The sequence below is a fragment of the Pristiophorus japonicus genome, chromosome 4 (assembly GCF_044704955.1).
Source record: "Pristiophorus japonicus isolate sPriJap1 chromosome 4, sPriJap1.hap1, whole genome shotgun sequence".
Lineage (NCBI taxonomy): Eukaryota > Metazoa > Chordata > Chondrichthyes > Pristiophoridae > Pristiophorus > Pristiophorus japonicus.
In genome coordinates this window covers 141,315,667-141,329,346 of record NC_091980.1, presented here as the reverse complement: position 1 = coordinate 141,329,346, position 13,680 = coordinate 141,315,667, and the positions used below count along the sequence as shown (strand labels likewise).

Below are 13,680 nucleotides of genomic sequence, written 5' to 3'. Positions count from 1 at the left end.
CCAGCAATAATACCCAAACACCAGCATTAATCCCCCAAACACCAGCAATAATCCCCAAATACCGGCAATAATCCCCAAACACCAGCAATAATCCCGTCAAACACCAGCAATAATCCCCAAACACCAGCAATAATCCCCAAACACCAGAAATAATCCCCAAACACCAGCAATAATCCGCAAACACCGGCAATAATCCCCAAACACCTGCAATAACCCCCAAACACCAGCAATAATCCCCAAACACCAGCAATAAACCCAAACACCAGGAATAATCCCCCAAACAACAGCCATAATCCCAAGCACCAGGAATAATCCACAAACACCATCAATAACTCCCCCCAAACACCAGCAATAATCCCTAAACATCAGCAATAATCCACAAACACCAGCAATAATCCCCCAAACACCAGCAATAATCCCCAAATACCAGAAATAATCCCCAAACACCAGCAATAATCCCCAAACACCAGCAATAAAACCCAAACACCAGCAATAATCCCCAAACACCAGAAATAATCATCAAACACCAGCAAAAATCCCCAAACACCAGAAATAATCCCCAAACACCAGCAATAATCCCCATACACCAGCAATAATCCCGAAACATCAGCAATAATCCCCCAAACAACAGCAATAATCCCCAAACACCAGCAATAATCCACAAACACCAGCAATAATATCCAAACACCAGCATTAATCCCCCAAACACCAGCAATAATCCCCAAATACCGGCAATAATCCCCAAACACCAGCAATAATCCCGCCAAACACCAGCAATAATCCCCAAATACCAGAAATAATCCCCAAACACCAGCAATAATCCCCAAACACCAGCAATAAAACCCAAACACCAGCAATAATCCCCAAACACCAGAAATAATCCCCAAACACCAGCATTAATCCCCCAAACACCAGCAATAATCCCCAAATACCGGCAATAATCCCCAAACACCAGTAATAATCCCGTCAAACACCAGCAATAATCCCCAAACACCAGCAATAATCCCCAAACACCAGAAATAATCCCCAAACACCAGCAATAATCCCCAAACACCGGCAATAATCCCCAAACACCTGCAATAAACCCAAACACCAGCCATAATCCCCAAACAACAGCAATAATCCCCAAACACCAGTAAAAATCTCCCAAACACCAGCAATAATCCCCAAACACCAGTAAAAATCCCCCAACCACCAGCAATAATCATCCCAAACACCAGCAATAACTTCCGTAAACAACAGTAATAATCCCCAAACACCAGCAAAAATCCCCAAACACCAGAAATAATCCCCAAACACCAGCAATAATCCTTAAATACCGGCAATAATCCCCAAACATCAGCAATAATCCCCACACACCAGAAATAATTACCAACCACAAGTAATAATCCCAAAACAACAGCAATAACCCCCAAACACCAACAATAATCTCCAAACACCAGCAATAATCCTGAAACACAAGCAATAATCCCCCAAACACCAGCAATAATACCCCAAACACCAACAATAATACCCCCAAACACCGGCAATAATCCCCCACACCAGCAATAATCCCCCAAACAACAGCAATAATCCCGCAAACACCAGAAATAATCCCCAAACAGCAGCAATAATCCCCAAAACACCAGCAATAATTGCCAAACACCGGCAATAATCCCCAAAGAGCAGCAATAATCCCCAAACAACAGCAATAATCCCCAAACACCAGCAATAATCCCCAAACACCAGCAATAATCCCCAAACACCAGCAAAAATCCCCCAAACACCAGCAATAAAACCCAAACACCAGCAATAATCCCCATACACCAGCAATAATCCCGAAACACAAGCAATAATCCCCCAAACACCAGCAATAATACCCAAACACCAGCAATAATCCACAAACACCAGCAATAATACCCAAACACCAGCATTAATCCCCCAAACACCAGCAATAATCCCCAAATACCGGCAATAATCCCCAAACACCAGCAATAATCCCGTCAAACACCAGCAATAATCCCCAAACACCAGCAATAATCCCCAAACACCAGAAATAATCCCCAAACACCAGCAATAATCCCCAAACACTGGCAATAATCCCCAAACACCTGCAATAACCCCCAAACACCAGCAATAATCCCCAGCAATAAACCCAAACACCAGGAATAATCCCCCAAACAACAGCCATAATCACAAGCACCAGGAATAATCCACAAACACCATCAATAACTCCCCCCAAACACCAGCAATAATCCCTAAACATCAGCAATAATCCACAAACACCAGCAATAATCCCCCAAACACCAGCAATAATCCCCAAATACCAGAAATAATCCCCAAACACCAGCAATAATCCCCAAACACCAGCAATAAAACCCAAACACCAGCAATAATCCCCAAACACCAGAAATAATCATCAAACACCAGCAAAAATCCCCAAACACCAGAAATAATCCCCAAACACCAGCAATAATCCCCATACACCAGCAATAATCCCGAAACATCAGCAATAATCCCCCAAACAACAGCAATAATCCCCAAACACCAGCAATAATCCACAAACACCAGCAATAATATCCAAACACCAGCATTAATCCCCCAAACACCAGCAATAATCCCCAAATACCGGCAATAATCCCCAAACACCAGCAATAATCCCGCCAAACACCAGCAATAATCCCCAAATACCAGAAATAATTCCCAAACACCAGCAATAATCCCCAAACACCAGCAATAAAACCCAAACACCAGCAATAATCCCCAAACACCAGAAATAATCCCCAAACACCAGCATTAATCCCCCAAACACCAGCAATAATCCCCAAATACCGGCAATAATCCCCAAACACCAGCAATAATCCCGTCAAACACCAGCAATAATCCCCAAACACCAGCAATAATCCCCAAACACCAGAAATAATCCCCAAACACCAGCAATAATCCCCAAACACCGGCAATAATCCCCAAACACCTGCAATAACCCCCAAACACCAGCAATAATCCCCAAACACCAGCAATAAACCCAAACACCAGGAATAATCCCCGAAACAACAGCCATAATCCCAAGCACCAGGAATAATCCACAAACACCATCAATAACTCCCCCCAAACACCAGCAATAATCCCTAAACATCAGCAATAATCCCCAAACACCAGCAATAATCCCCCAAACACCAGCAATAATCCCCAAATACCAGAAATAATCCCCAAACACCAGCAATAATCCCCAAACACCAGCAATAAAACCCAAACACCAGCAATAATCCCCAAACACCAGAAATAATCATCAAACACCAGCAAAAATCCCCAAACACCAGAAATAATCCCCAAACACCAGCAATAATCCCCATACACCAGCAATAATCCCGAAACATCAGCAATAATCCCCCACACAACAGCAATAATCCCCAAACACCAGCAATAATCCACAAACACCAGCAATAATATCCAAACACCAGCATTAATCCCACAAACACCAGCAATAATCCCCAAATACCGGCAATAATCCCCAAACACCAGCAATAATCCCGCCAAACACCAGCAATAATCCCCAAATACCAGAAATAATCCCCAAACACCAGCAATAATCCCCAAACACCAGCAATAAAACCCAAACACCAGCAATAATCCCCAAACACCAGAAATAATCCCCAAACACCAGCAATAATCCCCAAACACCGGCAATAATCCCCAAACACCTGCAATAACCCCCAAACACCAGTAATAATCCCCAAACACCAGCAATCATCCCAAACACCAGGAATAATCCCCCAAACAACAGCCATAATCCCAAGCACCAGGAATAATCCACAAACACCATCAATAACTCCACCCAAACACCAGCAATAATCCCTAAACATCAGCAATAATCCACAAACACCAGCAATAATCACCAAACACCAGGAATAATTCCCAAACACCAGCAACAATCCCCAAACACCAGCAATAATCCTCAAACACCAGCAATAATACCCCAAACACCGGCAATAATCCCCAAACACCAGCAATAATCCCCCAAACACCAGCAATAATCTAACAAACACCAGCAATAATCCACAAACACCAGCAATAATCGCCAAACACCAGCATTAATCCCCCAAACACCAGCAATAATCCCCAAATACCGGCAATAATCCCCAAACACCAGCAATAATCCCCAAATACCGGGAATAATCCCCAAACATCAGCAATAATCCCCAAACACCAGAAATAATCACCACCCACAAGCAATAATCCCAAAACAACAGCAATAACCCCAAACACCAGCCATAATCCCCAAACAACAGCAATAATCCCCAAACACCAGTAAAAATCTCCCAAACACCAGCAATAATCCCCAAACACCAGCAAAAATCCCCCAAACACCAGCAATAATCATCCCAAACACCAGCAATAACTTCCGTAAACAACAGTAATAATCCCCAAACACCAGCAAAAATCCCCAAACACCAGAAATAATCCCCAAACACCAGCAATAATCCTTAAATACCGGAAATAATCCCCAAACATCAGCAATAAACACCAAACACCAGAAATAATTACCAACCACAAGTAATAATCCCAAAACAACAGCAATAACCCCAAACACCAGCAATAATCCCCAAACAACAGCAATAATCACCAAACACCAGCAAAAATCCTTCAAACACCAGCAATAATCCCCAAACACCAGCAAAAATCCCCCAAACACCAGCAATAATCATCCCAAACACCAGCAATAATCCCCAAACAACAGCAATAATCCCCAGCAATAATCCACCAAATTCCAGCAATATTCCCCCAAACACGACGAATATTCACCAAACACCAGTAATAAACACAAACACCAGAAATATTCCCCAAATACCAGCAATAACTCCCCCAAACACAAGCAATAATTCCCCAAACACCAGCAATAATCCTCCAAACACCAGCAATAATCCCCGAAACACCAGCAATAATTCCCAAAAAGTAGCAATAATCCTCAAACACCAACAATAATCCCCAAACACCGGCAAAAACCCCCAAATAGCAGCAATAATCCCCAAACACCAGCAATAATCCCCAAACACAGGCAATAATCCCCAAACACAGGCAATAATCTCCCAAACACCAGCAATAATCGGCAAACACCAGCAATAATCCCCAAAGAGCAGCAATAATTCCGAGAAACCAGCAATAATCCCCAAAAAGCAGCAATAAGCCTCAAACACCAGCAATAATCCCCAGCACCAGCAATAACCCCCAAACACCAGCAATAATCCACAAACACCAGCAATAATCCCGAAACACCAGCAATAATCCCGAAACACCAGCAAAAACCCACAAACACCAGCAATAATCCCCAAACACCAGCAATAATCTCGCAAACACCAGAAATAATCCCCAAACAGCAGCAATAATCACGCAAACACCAGCAATAATTGCCAAACACCGGCAATAATCCCCAAAGAGCAGCAATAATGCCCAAAGTCAGCAATAATTCCCAAAGAGCAGCAATAATCTCCCAACAGCAGCAATAATCCCCCAAACACCAGCAATAATCGCGAAACCCCAGCAATTATCCCCAAAGAGCAGCAATAATGCCCAAAAACCAGCAATAATCCCCAAACAGCAGCAATAATCCTCAAACACCAGCAATAATCCCCAATCACAAGCAATAACCCCCCAAACACCAGCAATCATCCCCCAAACACCAGCAATAATACCCAAACACCAGCAATAATACCCAAACACAAGCAATAATCCCCCAAACACCAGCAATCATCCCCCAAACACCATAAATCATCCCCAAACATCAGCAATAATACCCAAACACCAGCAATAATCCCCCAAACACCAGCAATAATCCCCAAACAACAGCAATAATCCCCAAACACCAGCAATAATCGTCGAACACCAGCAATAATCCCCCAATAACATGCAATAATCCCACAAACACCAGCAATAATCTCCACAAACCAGCAATAATCCCCAAAACACCAGCAATAATCCCCCAAAAACAAGGAATAATCACCAAACACCAGCAATAACCCCCCCCAAACACTAGCAATAATCGATAAATATCAGCAATAATCACCAAACACCAGCAATAATCCCCAAACTCCAGCAATAATCCCTAAACATTAGCAATCATCCCTAAATATCAGCAATAATCCCCAAACACCAACAATAATCACCAAACACCACCAATAATCCCCAAGCACCATAAATAACCCCCAAACACCAGCAATACTCCCTAAACATCAGCAATAATCCCTAAACATCAGCAATAATCCCCAAACACCAACAATAATCACCAAACACCAGCAATAATTCCCAAACACTAGCAATAATCCCCAAACACCAGCAAAAATCCCCCAAACACCAGCAATAATCCCCCAAACACCAGCAATAATACCCCAAAACACCAGCAATAATACCCCAAATACCAGCAATAATCCCCGAACACCAGAAATAATCCCCAAGCACCAGCAATAATCCCCGAACACCAGAAATAATCCCCAAGCACCAGCAATAATCCCCAAACACCAGCAATAATCCCGCCAAACACCAGCAATAATCCCCAAACACCAGAAATAATCACCAAACACCAGCAATAATCACCAAACACCAGCAATAAAACCCAAACACCAGGAATAATCCCCAAACACCAGAAATGATCCCCAAACACCAGCAATAATCCCCATACACCAGCAATAATCCCGAAACATCAGCAATAATCCCACAAACAACAGCAATAATCCCCAAACACCAGCAATAATCCATAAACACCAGCAATAATATCCAAACACCAGCATTAATCCCCCAAACACCAGCAATAATCCCCAAATACCGGCAATAATCCCCAAACACCAGCAATAATCCCGCCAAACACCAGCAATAATCCCCAAACACCAGAAATAATCCCCAAACACCAGCAATAATCCCCAAACACCAGCAATAAAACCCAAACACCAGCAATAATCCCCAAACACCAGAAATAATCCCCAAACACCTGCAATAACCCCAAAACACCAGTAATAATCCCCAAACACCAGCAATAATCCCAAACACCAGGAATAATCCCCCAAACAACAGCCATAATCCCAAGCACCACGAATAATCCACACACCATCAATAACTCCCCCCAAACACCAGCAATAATCCACAAACACCAGCAATAATCACCAAACACCAGGAATAATTCCCAAACACCAGCAACAATCCCCAAACACCAGCAATAATCCTCAAACACCAGCAATAATCCACAAACACCAGCAATAATCGCCAAACACCAGCATTAATCCCCAAACACCAGCAATAATCCCCAAATACCGGCAATAATCCCCAAACACCAGCAATAATCCCCAAACACCAGAAATAATCCCCAAACACCAGCAATAATCCACAAACACCAGAAATAAACCCCAAACACCAGCAATAATCCCCAAATACCGGGAATAATCCCCAAACATCAGCAATAATCCCCAAACACCAGAAATAATCACCAACCACAAGCAATAATCCCAAAACAACAGCAATAACCCCAAACACCAGCAATAATCCCCAAACAACAGCAATAATCCCCAAACACCAGCAAAAATCTCCCAAACACCAGCAATAATACCCAAACACCAGCAAAAATCCCCCAAACACCAGCAATAATCATACCAAACACCAGCAATAATCCCCAAACAACAGTAATAATCCCCAAACACCAGCAAAAATCCCCAAACACCAGAAATAATCCCCAAACACCAGCAATAATCCCCAAACACCGGCAATAATCCCCAAACACCTGCAATAACCCCCAAACACCAGTAATAATCCGCAAACACCAGCAATAATCCCAAACACTAGCATTAATCCCCCAAACACCAGCAATAATCCCCAAATACCGGCAATAATCCCCAAATACCAGCAATAATCCCCAAACACCAGAAATAATCCCCAAACACCAGCAATAATCCACAAACACCAGCAATACTCACCAACCACAAGCAATAATCCCAAAACAACAGCAATAACCCCAAACACCAGCAATAATCCCCAAACAACAGCAATAATCCCCAAACACCAGCATAAATCTCCCAAACACCAGCAATAGTCCCCAAACAACAGTAATAATCCCCAAACACCAGCAAAAATCCCCAAACACCAGAAATAATCCCCAAACACCAGCAATAATCCCCAAACACCGGCAATAATCCCCAAACACCAGAAATAATCACCAACCACAAGCAATAATCCCAAAACAACAGCAATAACCCCAAACACCAGCAATAATCCCCAAACAACAGCAATAATCCCCAAACACCAGCAAAAATCTCCCAAACACCAGCAATAATACCCAAACACCAGCAAAAATCCCCCAAACACCAGCAATAATCATACCAAACACCAGCAATAATCCCCAAACAACAGTAATAATCCCCAAACACCAGCAAAAATCCCCAAACACCAGAAATAATCCCCAAACACCAGCAATAATCCCCAAACACCGGCAATAATCCCCAAACACCTGCAATAACCCCCAAACACCAGTAATAATCCGCAAACACCAGCAATAATCCCAAACACTAGCATTAATCCCCCAAACACCAGCAATAATCCCCAAATACCGGCAATAATCCCCAAACACCAGCAATAATCCCCAAACACCAGAAATAATCCCCAAACACCAGCAATAATCCACAAACACCAGCAATACTCACCAACCACAAGCAATAATCCCAAAACAACAGCAATAACCCCAAACACCAGCAATAATCCCCAAACAACAGCAATAATCCCCAAACACCAGCATAAATCTCCCAAACACCAGCAATAATCCCCAAACAACAGTAATAATCCCCAAACACCAGCAAAAATCCCCAAACACCAGAAATAATCCCCAAACACCAGCAATAATCCCCAAACACCGGCAATAATCCCCAAACACCTGCAATAACCCCCAAAGACCAGTAATAATCCCCAAACACCAGCAATAATCCCAAACACTAGGAATAATCCCCCAAACAACAGCCATAATCCCAAGCACCAGGAATAATCCACAAACACCATCAATAACTCCCCCCAAACACCAGCAATAATCCCTAAACATCAGCAATAATCCACAAACACCAGCAATAATCACCAAACACCAGGAATAATTCCCAAACACCAGCAACAATCCCCAAACACCAGCAATAATCCTGAAACACCAGCAATAATACCCCAAACACTGGCAATAATCCCCAAACACCAGCAATAATCCCCCAAACACCAGCAATAATCCCACAAACACCAGCAATAATCCACAAACACCAGCAATAATCGCCAAACACCAGCATTAATCCCCCAAACACCAGCAATAATCCCCAAATACCGGCAATAATCCCCAAACACCAGCAATAATCCCCAAACACCAGAAATAATCCCCAAACACCAGCAATAATCCACAAACACCAGAAATAAACCCCAAACACCAGCAATAATCCCCAAATACCGGGAATAATCCCCAAACATCAGCAATAATCCCCAAACACCAGAAATAATCACCAACCACAAGCAATAATCCCAAAACAACAGCAATAACCCCAAACACCAGCAATAATCCCCAAATAACAGCAATAATCCCCAAACACCAGCAAAAATCGCCCAAACACCAGCAATAATCCCCAAACACCAGCAAAAATCCCCCAAACACCAGCAATAATCATACCAAACACCAGTAATAATCCCCAAACACCAGCAAAAATCCCCAAACACCAGAAATAATCCCCAAACACCAGCAATAATCCACAAACACCAGAAATAAACCCCAAACACCAGCAATAATCCCCAAATACCGGGAATAATCCCCAAACATCAGCAATAATCCCCAAACACCAGAAATAATCACCAACCACAAGCAATAATCCAAAAACAACAGCAATAACCCCAAACACCAGCAATAATCCCCAAATAACAGCAATAATCCCCAAACACCAGCAAAAATCTCCCAAACACCAGCAATAATCCCCAAACACCAGCAAAAATCCCCCAAACACCAGCAATAATCATACCAAACACCAGCAATAATCCCCAAACAACAGTAATAATCCCCAAACACCAGCAAAAATCCCCAAACACCAGAAATAATCCCCAAACACCAGCAATAATCCCTAAATACCGGCAATAATCCCCAAACATCAGCAATAATCCCCAAACACCAGAAATAATTACCAACCACAAGTAATAATCCCAAAACAACAGCAATAACCCCAAACACAAGCAATAATCCCCAAACAACAGCAATAATCCCCAAACACCAGCAAAAATCCCCCAAACACCAGCAATAATCCCCAAACACCAGCAAAAATCCCCCAAACACCAGCAATAATCATCCCAAACACCAGCAACAATCCCCAAACAACAGCAATAATCCCCAAACACCAGCAATAATCCACCAAATTCCAGCAATATTCCCCCAAACACGACGAATATTCACCAAACACCAGTAATAAACCCAAACACCAGAAATATTCCCCAAATACCAGCAATAACTCCCCCAAACACAAGCAATAATCGCCCAAACACCAGCAATAATCCACCAAACACCAGCAATAATCCCCGAAACACCAGCAATAATTCCCAAAAAGTAGCAACAATACTCAAACACCAACAATAATCCCCAAACACCGGCAAAAACCCCCAAACAGCAGCAATAATCGGCAAACACCAGCAATAATCCACAAAGAGCAGCAATAATCCCGAGAAACCAGCAATAATCCCCAAAAAGCAGCAATAATCCTCAAACACCAGCAATAATCCCCAGCACCAGCAATAACCCCCAAACACCAGCAATAATCCCGAAACACCAGCAATAATCCCGAAACACCAGCAAAAACCCACAAACACCAGCAATAATCCCCAAACACCAGCAATAATCCCGCAAACACCAGAAATAATCCCCAAACAGCAGCAATAATCCACAAACACCAGCAATACTCACCAACCACAAGCAATAATCCCAAAACAACAGCAATAACCCCAAACACCAGCAATAATCCCCAAACAACAGCAATAATCCCCAAACACCAGCATAAATCTCCCAAACACCAGCAATAAACCCCAAACAACAGTAATAATCCCCAAACACCAGCAAAAATCCCCAAACACCAGAAATAATCCCCAAACACCAGCAATAATCCCCAAACACCGGCAATAATCCCCAAACACCAGAAATAATCACCAACCACAAGCAATAATCCCAAAACAACAGCAATAACCCCAAACACCAGCAATAATCCCCAAACAACAGCAATAATCCCCAAACACCAGCAAAAATCTCCCAAACACCAGCAATAATACCCAAACACCAGCAAAAATCCCCCAAACACCAGCAATAATCATACCAAACACCAGCAATAATCCCCAAACAACAGTAATAATCCCCAAACACCAGCAAAAATCCCCAAACACCAGAAATAATCCCCAAACACCAGCAATAATCCCCAAACACCGGCAATAATCCCCAAACACCTGCAATAACCCCCAAACACCAGTAATAATCCGCAAACACCAGCAATAATCCCAAACACTAGCATTAATCCCCCAAACACCAGCAATAATCCCCAAATACCGGCAATAATCCCCAAACACCAGCAATAATCCCCAAACACCAGAAATAATCCCCAAACACCAGCAATAATCCACAAACACCAGCAATACTCACCAACCACAAGCAATAATCCCAAAACAACAGCAATAACCCCAAACACCAGCAATAATCCCCAAACAACAGCAATAATCCCCAAACACCAGCATAAATCTCCCAAACACCAGCAATAATCCCCAAACAACAGTAATAATCCCCAAACACCAGCAAAAATCCCCAAACACCAGAAATAATCCCCAAACACCAGCAATAATCCCCAAACACCGGCAATAATCCCCAAACACCTGCAATAACCCCCAAAGACCAGTAATAATCCCCAAACACCAGCAATAATCCCAAACACTAGGAATAATCCCCCAAACAACAGCCATAATCCCAAGCACCAGGAATAATCCACAAACACCATCAATAACTCCCCCCAAACACCAGCAATAATCCCTAAACATCAGCAATAATCCACAAACACCAGCAATAATCACCAAACACCAGGAATAATTCCCAAACACCAGCAACAATCCCCAAACACCAGCAATAATCCTGAAACACCAGCAATAATACCCCAAACACCGGCAATAATCCCCAAACACCAGCAATAATCCCCCAAACACCAGCAATAATCCCACAAACACCAGCAATAATCCACAAACACCAGCAATAATCGCCAAACACCAGCATTAATCCCCCAAACACCAGCAATAATCCCCAAATACCGGCAATAATCCCCAAACACCAGCAATAATCCCCAAACACCAGAAATAATCCCCAAACACCAGCAATAATCCACAAACACCAGAAATAAACCCCAAACACCAGCAATAATCCCCAAATACCGGGAATAATCCCCAAACATCAGCAATAATCCCCAAACACCAGAAATAATCACCAACCACAAGCAATAATCCCAAAACAACAGCAATAACCCCAAACACCAGCAATAATCCCCAAATAACAGCAATAATCCCCAAACACCAGCAAAAATCGCCCAAACACCAGCAATAATCCCCAAACACCAGCAAAAATCCCCCAAACACCAGCAATAATCATACCAACCAGTAATAATCCCCAAACACCAGCAAAAATCCCCAAACACCAGAAATAATCCCCAAACACCAGCAATAATCCACAAACACCAGAAATAAACCCCAAACACCAGCAATAATCCCCAAATACCGGGAATAATCCCCAAACATCAGCAATAATCCCCAAACACCAGAAATAATCACCAACCACAAGCAATAATCCAAAAACAACAGCAATAACCCCAAACACCAGCAATAATCCCCAAATAACAGCAATAATCCCCAAACACCAGCAAAAATCTCCCAAACACCAGCAATAATCCCCAAACACCAGCAAAAATCCCCCAAACACCAGCAATAATCATACCAAACACCAGCAATAATCCCCAAACAACAGTAATAATCCCCAAACACCAGCAAAAATCCCCAAACACCAGAAATAATCCCCAAACACCAGCAATAATCCCTAAATACCGGCAATAATCCCCAAACATCAGCAATAATCCCCAAACACCAGAAATAATTACCAACCACAAGTAATAATCCCAAAACAACAGCAATAACCCCAAACACAAGCAATAATCCCCAAACAACAGCAATAATCCCCAAACACCAGCAAAAATCCCCCAAACACCAGCAATAATCCCCAAAACACCAGCAAAAATCCCCCAAACACCAGCAATAATCATCCCAAACACCAGCAACAATCCCCAAACAACAGCAATAATCCCCAAACACCAGCAATAATCCACCAAATTCCAGCAATATTCCCCCAAACACGACGAATATTCACCAAACACCAGTAATAAACCCAAACACCAGAAATATTCCCCAAATACCAGCAATAACTCCCCCAAACACAAGCAATAATCCCCCAAACACCAGCAATAATCCACCAAACACCAGCAATAATCCCTGAAACACCAGCAATAATTCCCAAAAAGTAGCAACAATACTCAAACACCAACAATAATCCCCAAACACCGGCAAAAACCCCCAAACAGCAGCAATAATCGGCAAACACCAGCAATAATCCACAAAGAGCAGCAATAATCCCGAGAAACCAGCAATAATCCC

The 13,680-nt window shown here is 42.7% G+C and overlaps 1 protein-coding gene across 1 annotated transcript in view; it reads right to left on the bottom strand.

The window, feature by feature from the left end:
* Positions 1 to 13,680, bottom strand: part of lcp2a (lymphocyte cytosolic protein 2a) — a 534,123-nt gene that overhangs the window by 233,726 nt on the left and 286,717 nt on the right. The window lies entirely within an intron of this gene.